The 9,111-nt window shown below is 50.8% G+C and overlaps 1 pseudogene; it reads left to right on the top strand.

Moving 5' to 3' along the window:
• The first annotated feature begins 2,322 nt into the window (after window positions 1–2,322).
• LOC146694365 (odorant receptor 131-2 pseudogene) lies at window positions 2,323–8,806 on the top strand (annotated as a pseudogene).
• Window positions 8,807–9,111: the final 305 nt, after the last annotated feature.

Below are 9,111 nucleotides of genomic sequence, written 5' to 3'. Positions count from 1 at the left end.
ATATCACAACAGATCATCAAAAGTGCACCTTTTTCAAACATTTCAGCATATTTTCAATTGTGTTAGTACAATACACATAATGACAAAATATCATTTTCACTACACAAAATAAGTGTTTCATCTAAATAAATGTTTCGTTCACAGTTACTGCCTTTCATAATGTTGTCACTATAAAATTTTTGATTTGCATCTCTTATTATTCAGTTTAATACATTTTTCTGTCATTTAATTCAACCGATCTTAATGTTTAATCAATGAATCATTCATTATGTCCATGGATTTTCAACTTGACTGATTGTTGTCTGGTCATTTGTAAGTTCCTTTTGAGAGGAACAATGTCCAGGTGAAACAACTGCGTTCAGAATATATTCAGGTACAACACTAAACTGGCATGCAATTACTGTAACAGAGGGTGATGGAGCTGGACGCTGCTGTGAATCATCACAAGTATATTTTTGTTGATGAGACCGCTTTCAATCTAGCAAAAACTAGACACAGAGGACGTAACCTTATTGGGCTACCATCCACGTCCCTGGACAACGTGGGGGGAACATCTCATGTGTGCAGCTATATCTGAAGATGGTGTGGTAGGCTGTAGACCAGTTCTAGGGTCATACAACACTGAACACCTGATAGTTTTTTTTAAATGAACTGGAGCAGGCCTGTCAGGGAGAAGACATCGTCTATGTTGTTGTGTGGGACAATGTCAGCTTCCACCATGCACAGCTGGTTCAGGAATGGTTTCAAACACACCATATTCCCCTTTCCTCAACCCAATTGAGAAATTCTTCTCTACATGGAGGTGGAAGGTGTATGATCGCCATCCCCATGAGCATGTCTCCCTTCTTCAAGCCATGTGTGGAGCTTGTGGTGATATAACTGCTGAGCAATGTCAAGCCTGGATTCGTCTTGCCAGGAGATTTTTCCCACGGTGCCTGAACAACGAAGACATCCACTGGGATGTTGATGAAAACTTATGGCCCAATGTTAATGACCGGCTTGATTAATTGTATAAAAGTGATAAAGATAAAATAAAAAATATATTGTGCTTATGTAAATGACTTGTTGTTTTTTCTCCCTTTTTCGTGTGTGTGTGTGTATATGTGTATATGTGTGTGTGTATATATATATATATATATATATATATATATATATATATTTTTTTTTTTTTTGGTTATGCCTGAACATAAGTGTAATATTTGCTGTGTAAAGTTTTACAGTTCAGTTACACTCATTCATCACCGAGGACAATTTGAAACGCTTACCTTGTATTATTTGCTCCTGAATGAAATGATTGGTAAAAGTACTACGTTGAAAAAAGATCTTACTGTTTTGTTTGGGTGAGTAAAGCAAATGTTCTCAGAATATATCACAATGATCATATGTTCTGCAACAATGATTAAGTGGAATGAAAATATGTGCAAATACAATGAACTCATGACATCAGATTTGAAAGAATGACTAGTGGTGTTACAAATGTGATCAAATGTGAGTTTTGTACTGAGAGATTTGAAAATGCACACTTTAGTTGTGAAAATAGTACCAAACCAATTAAAAAAAACTAAGTAAATCAGAGAATTAACTATTCATTGAGGAAATTATTTGGACTAAATTTAATTAAAAGCCGCTGCAGTCAGGTGCTGAACAATTTAAGAAGTAAATTATTTTTGACTAATTCTATTCGAAGAATGGATTCACACAGGACACACAAAAGAAATGCTTTGCACATTCAGGTAGCATTGTTCTCTTCAATTTTATGTGTGAGGTGTTGTGTTGCCAAACAATAATAATAATTTGTGTTGACAGATAAGAGTTGATGGTCAAACCTGGACACCTGATATGTGCAGTAGTTTTATATTTTAGTACTTGAATCGATCTGTTGTACAAAATGTTTCCCAAATGCTTTTCCTTTGGTGACATCTTCCTTTCATGACATTCCCTCTTGTGTTACAGTTTCAGCTATAAAAATCAGCTTGTGACAGCACACACCTCAGATGTGTTTTACTTACCGCAGGGATGGTTTGGTAAAATGACTCTCTGATGTCTTGTGACTTGTTGTTATCTTTGGGTATTATAGATATATGTCATTATATTATCAACAAGCACCGTGAATACTTAACTCAATAGATACACTTGTAGCTGTGAGGCTGTTTAGGTTGACATCATTTAAACTTTGGTTTAGATAGTGTGTGTGGGGAATTTGTTTTTAGAATCTTTAACCAGATATATAATAATATATGTAGATAAGTTCTTAGAATTTTGGGCCTCTCCACATTTTGAAGATATAAAACAAAAGAATATTTGCCTAAAAGTTAGAAATACATGGCAACAAATAACTCAGTAATTGGTGGTCAGTTGGCAATAAACAACATCAATAATCGGGTCATCATAGTCCAGGTATTAATCTCTGTGTTTCTTTGCATCAACCTTTTGCTAATCACAACATTTTTTATGAAGGATATTGTAACGACCGTGGGTTAGTGGAGCTAAACTGGCTAAACTGCTCACTAGCTAACGGCTAGCGGGGCGCTAGCGGCTATCGCTACACTTCACAGCGAGTGGAGAGCGCTCGTGCCTCATACACCGCACGACCCTGAGCGTCTCAGCAGCAGACTGATAATCCCCAAATGATCCAGTAGGAGGCAGTAGTGGTTCACACCAGTCATTTATTTGCCGTATTTTTTCACACACGTAACACTGCTGACACCGAACCCCTATCACGCTCCCACCACATAGAGTCGCGGTGTCAGCCAACTATACCAATTCACCCCCCTCCACAGAACACACATCAACTTCACTGTGGCTTACATTAACATAACACTAACACAACATGCAAATCAACACATATGAACTAGTAGAACGATAGAAAACACAGAGACAACACAATACCCAGAATGCACCTGGCTAACAACCCCAGCCAGGTCATTACACAGCCCCCTCCCAAAAAGGTTTAGTGTCCCCACAACCTTAACTGTCCACAATGTAGTCCAGCAAATGTCCGGGCCGGCGTCGAGTACGCTTCGGCCTCGACTGGGAATCCATGGCGCCCCCCTCCGGGCCGGGCGTAGGGGGCGAGGAGTCCCCAGGCTGCACACCAGCCTGCGGGTTGGGGGCAAGCGGATGGTATGGCGCCAGCCGGTCCTTGTGTAGCACCACCCGCCTTCCCCGCCCCGGCATCCGGACTCTGAAGACCACCTCCGACAGCTGCTCCAGGATTTCGCCCGGGCCTTGCCAGTGGCTCATGAGCTTGGGGGTCAGCCCCCGCTTCCTCTGGGGGCAGAACACCCAGACCCGATCTCCGGCCCCCAGCATAGGACCGTGCGCACGGGTATCATACGCCCGTTTCTGGCGGGCCCCGGCTCCCTCCAATGTCCGTCTTGCCAGTTGATGCACCGTGTGCAACCGCTCCCTGAGCCGCCGGAAGTAGTCCATCTCTGGTCCACCAGCAATCTCCGGCTCAGGGGGCGCTCCGAACACTAAGTCCACCGGGGTCCGGAGCTCCCTTCCGAACATCAACGCCGCAGGAGTACACTGACTTGACTCCTGCACTGCTGTTCGATATGCCCACAAAACAAGGGGCAGGTGTTGGTCCCAGTCCCTCTGATGTTGGCTGGTCAGGATGGCCAGCTGGGTGGCCAACGTGCGGTTGAACCGCTCAACCAGACCATCGCTCTGAGGATGGAGGGGGGTGGTCCTCGTTTTTCTCACCCCCAGCCTCCGACACACTTCTCCCAGCACCTGGCTCTCAAAGTTCCTCCCTTGGTCGCTATGGAGCTCCTCCGGTACACCAAACCGCGTGAACATCTCATCCACCAGAGTCCGCGCCGTCGTCACCGCACTCTGGTCCGGCACCGCGTACGCCTCTGGCCACTTTGAGAAATAATCCATCGCGACCAGGACATACCGGTTGCCGGCATCAGTCACAGGGAATGGACCCAGGATATCCACTCCAATCCGCTCCATTGGCGCCCCAACTAGGTATTGCTGCAATGGGGCATGGGAGCGCTGGCTGGGACCTTTCTTCGCCGTGCAGTCGTCACAGCAGTGGACGTGGATCTCCACGTCCTGACGACACCCCGGCCAGTAGAACCGCCGTCTCAGCCGTCGCAACGTCTTGCCATTCCCAAAATGGCCAGTACCTGCAGCCCCATGGACCCAGCGGAGGACCTCAGGCCGCAAGGCCCGGGGAACCAGGAGCTGGAGTATGTCGCCTCCCCCGTCTGGCGCTCGCCACCGCCGGTAGATTACACCGCCATGGAGCTCCAGGCTGTTCCACTAGGAGTACAGCGACTTTGTCTCGGGCCCTTGGGAAGACACGGCGGACCAGTCTGGCCGTGTCCCTGCCTCCATCCAGTCCCTCACCATCTCCAGCGCTGGATCGCTCACCTGGTGCTGCTGTAGCTCCGCCGCGGTGAAAGGTTCCTGCCCTTCACCCACACCCTCAGGTTCTGCTGCTGCCGATGTCGGACCCCGGTCCAGCTCCTCCATGCGCCTGCAGTACCGGCACTCATCCGCAGAACAGGGGCGCCTGGACAGGGCGTCAGCGTTGGCGTGTTGCCGCCCTGGTCGGTGCTGGGCCTCAAAGTCGTACTCTTGTAGTATTTCCAGCCACCGGGCCACCTGACCCTCTGGCTGGCGAAAGTTCAGCATCCAGGTTAGGCTGGCGTGGTCTGTCCTGAGCAGGAACTTAGTGCCCAGGAGGTAAGGTCGGAAGTGACGAACCGCCAGGACCACAGCCAACAGCTCACGCCGGGTAACACAGTAATTCCTCTCGGCCCGGCTGAGGCTGCAGCTGTAGTATGCCACCACTCGCTCCTCAGCCTCTCCCCTCTGGGAGAGCACCGCTCCGACCCCCACGTTGCTGGCGTCGGTGTCCAAAATGAAAGGCTGGCTGGGGTCAGGATACGCCAAGACCAGGGCACTCACAAGGGCAGTTTTCAGCTGCTCGAAAGCCGTTGCACAGCCCTCCGTCCAACCAAACCGCTGACCCTTGTTTGTCAACTGATGCAAGGGGCTAGCGACGGTGGCAAAGTCTTTTACAAACCTCCTGTAATAGGAGGCCAGCCCCAGGAAGCTTCGTAGCTCGGCGACGTTCGATGGGGTAGGCCAGTCCCCCACAGCAACCACCTTCTCGGGGTCAGTAGCCACCCCCTGTTCGCTCACCACATGTCCCAGGAACTTCACCTGGCGAGCAAGAAGGTTGCACTTGGCCGGGTTCAGCTTTAGTCCGGCCCCGCGGATGGCAGTCAGAACCTCTCGTAGGTTGGCCACGGCCTGTTCAAAGTCCTTAGCATGAGTCAGCAAGTCATCCAAATAGACCACGCAGCGGGCACGGGGAATGTCTTTGAGGACCCTTTCCATTAACCTTTCGAACGTGGCTGGTGCATTGCATAGTCCAAAAGGCATCACCTTAAACTGCCACAGTCCTTGCCCTATGGTGAATGCAGTCTTGGGCCGCGCCTCGGCAGCGAGCTCCACCTGCCAGTACCCACTGCGGAGGTCTAGCGAGCTGAACCAACTGGACCCAGCGATGTAATCCAGTGCGTCATCGATGCGAGGCAACGGGTAAGAGTCCTTGCGGGTGACCGCGTTCAGACGCCTGTAGTCCACACAAGGGCGCCACCCCCCTGTTTTCTTCCGCACCATAACCATAGGTGCGGCCCATGGACTATCCGAGGGTTCAATGACGCCATTAGCTGCCATCTCTTTTATCAGTCCCTCGGCAGCTTGGCGTTTGGCGAGGGGCAGGCGGTGGGGCCGCAGCCGGATTGGAGCAGCTGCTCCAGTGTCTATAGTGTGTTGCACCAGGCCCGTCCTTGTGCAGTCCTCTTCCCTGGCGGCGAAAGTGTCCATAAACTCTGCCAAGAGGCTCTGCAACTGCTGCTGCTGTGTCGCACTGAGGTGCACCCCACTTCGCCGCCCAAGCTCCTCTACTGCCGCGACAGTCTCAGGTGACGGGGAGACTGCCGAGCTAGGCGGCGACTCTGGCTGCGGGATGTTGGCCCTGCTTACGTCCACCCCCTGGGTCCTCTTCCGCACCCTTGCCGCCCTCGGCCCCTGGCTGTGGCATGGAGCTGCGGGGCGTAAGGGCTTTGGGGGTGCTGGTGGGGTGGGGGTCTGTCCCTGGCTACCGCGGCCCACTTGAAGCTGCACGGTCTCAGCACCAAGGTGGATGGCAACTCCCGGTACATCGACCCGTGCCCCCCAGTGGGCCAGCAAGTCCAGTCCAACAATGCACTCGTCTGTTATGTCGGCAAGCCAGAACTCATGGTTCACACTGTTCGTTCCCACCACCACCTGCAGAGTCTTTTTCCCCGGCATCACGGTCTTTTCTCCTGTGACAGTGTACAACGCTGTGTGAGTAGGGGTCCAGTCTTTTGGCAATGAGCCACCCGTCTCCGGGAGCACCCCCCTTCGCAGCAAGCAGATGGTGGACCCCGTGTCTACCAGGGCCCGGCAAGACCGTCCATCAACTATACAGTCCAGGTACAGTCCACGGGTGGACCCACAGCGGCCCACCACGGGATGAGTGTCATGGAGAGGGTTTAACGATTGGGGTGGGGGTTCCCTCACTGTCTCACCCCGTGGCCGTTTCCCGTTGGTGATGTCACTCGGCTCCGAGGACTAGGTGCGGGACAGTTCCGGGCGAGGTGACCAGGTTCCCCGCACCGATAACAGCAGTCCGTCCGGCGCCTCCGACGTGGAACTGCCTCTGATTGGGCTCGTCTGGCCTCCTCCTCCTCATCCGACTGGGACGCGTTCATCTCTCGCTCGACCATCCTGGCCGATCGTCGGGTCCCTGGCTCGCCCCGCAGCACCTCCTCAGCCCGCTCAGCCTCCCTCAGTGCCTCCTCCAGGTCTCGGGGGGATGACAGCCGGACATGCTGTCGCAGCCTCTCCGGTGTGAGGCCCCTCAGGAAGGCATGGAGACCCAGCTCCTCTCGTGCCGCTCCTGGGAATGTCGGGTAGCCCCGTCGGGCATAGAGGCGGACATCCGCAGCAAAGGACCCCAGGCTCTCTCCTTCGCGTCGGCGTCGGCAAGCCAGCTCCTCCCTGCTCTGTTCGGCTGGTGGTCTCTGTCCAAACCGTCTGCCGAGCGCCGTGGTCAAGGCCCGGAGGTCGCGCTGCTCCTCTGGGGGCAGGTCCAGCAGAACCTGGAGCGCTGGGCCCTCCAGTGCAAGCGCCAGGTGGGTGGCAGTCTCTTCTTGACCCCACCCGTTGTGAGTGGCAGCCAGCGTGACTTGGGCCAGATACGGCTCCAGCTGCGTCGCCCCAGTGTAGTGCTGTAGCTTAGCAGCCGTCCTGCCAGGAAGCTGTGGTGCGGCCCCAGGAATCCCCTCCCGTCGCAGGGAGAGCAGGGGGTGGCTGTTCCGGGGCACGCTGTGGCCCTCTGGCCGCCCCAGCTCGGGTCTTCTCCGCTGGGTCTCGGCAGCCATGCTTTCCAGAAGCGAGCTGTTGTCTCGGATTACGCGCTCTAATTCGCCTATGGTCGGCTCCATAGTGTCTGCTAGACACTCATGAATCCCACTTCTGACACCAATTGTAACGACCGTGGGTTAGTGGAGCTAAACTGGCTAAACTGCTCACTAGCTAACGGCTAGCGGGGCTCTAGCGGCTATCGCTACACTTCACAGCAAGTGGAGAGCGCTAGTGCCTCATACACCGCACGACCCCGAGCGTCTCAGCAGCAGACTGATAATCCCCAAATGATCCAGTAGGAGGCAGTAGTGGTTCACACCAGTCATTTATTTGCCGTATTTTTTCACACACGTAACACTGCTGACACCGAACCCCTATCACGCTCCCACCACATAGAGTCGCGGTGTCAGCCAACTATACCAATTCACCCCCCTCCACAGAACACACATCAACTTCACTGTGGCTTACATTAACATAACACTAACACAACATGCAAATCAACACATATGAACTAGTAGAACGATAGAAAACACAGAGACAACACAATACCCAGAATGCACCTGGCTAACAACCCCAGCCAGGTCATTACAATATTTTTTACACAACTATGCGTTACATCTTATTTGCCATTGCACTGTTGTCTGATTCGCTTTTTTTGCTAATAACCAATGTCTTGCTCATTTTGAATTATTTTAGTTTCACCATACAAGTGTGGTTGTGTGTTATTATATATATTGTTTTGTCTGTGTACACATTTGTCACACCAGTTACTCTGACAGCAATGACCCTGGAGCGTTACGTGGCCATTTGCGTTCCCCTCCGTCATGCAGAACTGTGCCGAACACAGAGAGCTCTGCACTTCATCCTGATCATTCATGGTCTGAGCTCTGTTCCCTGCATTGTTATTCTTTCTATTTTCTTTGCTTCAGCAATCACCAGCTTCTATACCCAGAGCAGAATTTGTGCTGTTGAAATGTTCATTTTTCACAGATGGCAGGATCATCTTAGGTCAGCTATAAGTCAGCTTTATTTCTTGATTATGTCCATCACTATTGTTTTCTCATATGTGCAAATAATGAAAGTGGCCAAAGCTGCATCAGGAGAGAATAAGAAGTCGACATGGAAGGGGCTGAGTACAGTGGTTCTTCATGGTTTCCAGCTGCTGCTGTGTCTTTTTCAGCTCTGGTGTCCATTTATAGAGGCTGCTGTCCTGCAGATTGATTTTATGTTATTTATCAATGTGAGGTACTTTAATTACATAACCTTTATTCTTGCTCCAAGATGTTTGAGTCCTCTAATTTATGGCCTCAGGGATGAGATGTTTGTTAAGGCACTGAAATACTACGCTCTCTGTGGCTTATATAAGAAACATTCAACAGCTTTTTGATTTATTATGTTCTAATGTATTCCAATAGAAATACTCATAGATTTCCTTTTTTTTTTTTTTTTTTTTTTTGCCTGTCCCGTTTGGCTCTTTTGCCATCAGAATTGTTGTCTAAAGGCAAAGAAAGATGCCCAACGGATTTACTTTACCAAACTGACCATCCCAGCCTTGCCGTAATGGTCCATTTGATTCACCTTTTATTGTTTATTTTATTTTCACTTACTGAATACGGGACAGACTTGACTGGGGGAAAGAAGGGGAGAAAGAAAGAGGGAAAGAGGAACAGCTGAGAAGAGGGACGGGGGAGA

The sequence above is a fragment of the Copadichromis virginalis genome, linkage group LG14, assembly GCF_057382275.1.
Source record: "Copadichromis virginalis isolate Kocher_CV1m ecotype Utaka linkage group LG14, C_Virginalis_male_GT1.1, whole genome shotgun sequence".
Taxonomy (NCBI): Eukaryota; Metazoa; Chordata; class Actinopteri; order Cichliformes; family Cichlidae; genus Copadichromis; species Copadichromis virginalis.
This window is presented reverse-complemented; position numbering and strand designations above follow the sequence as displayed.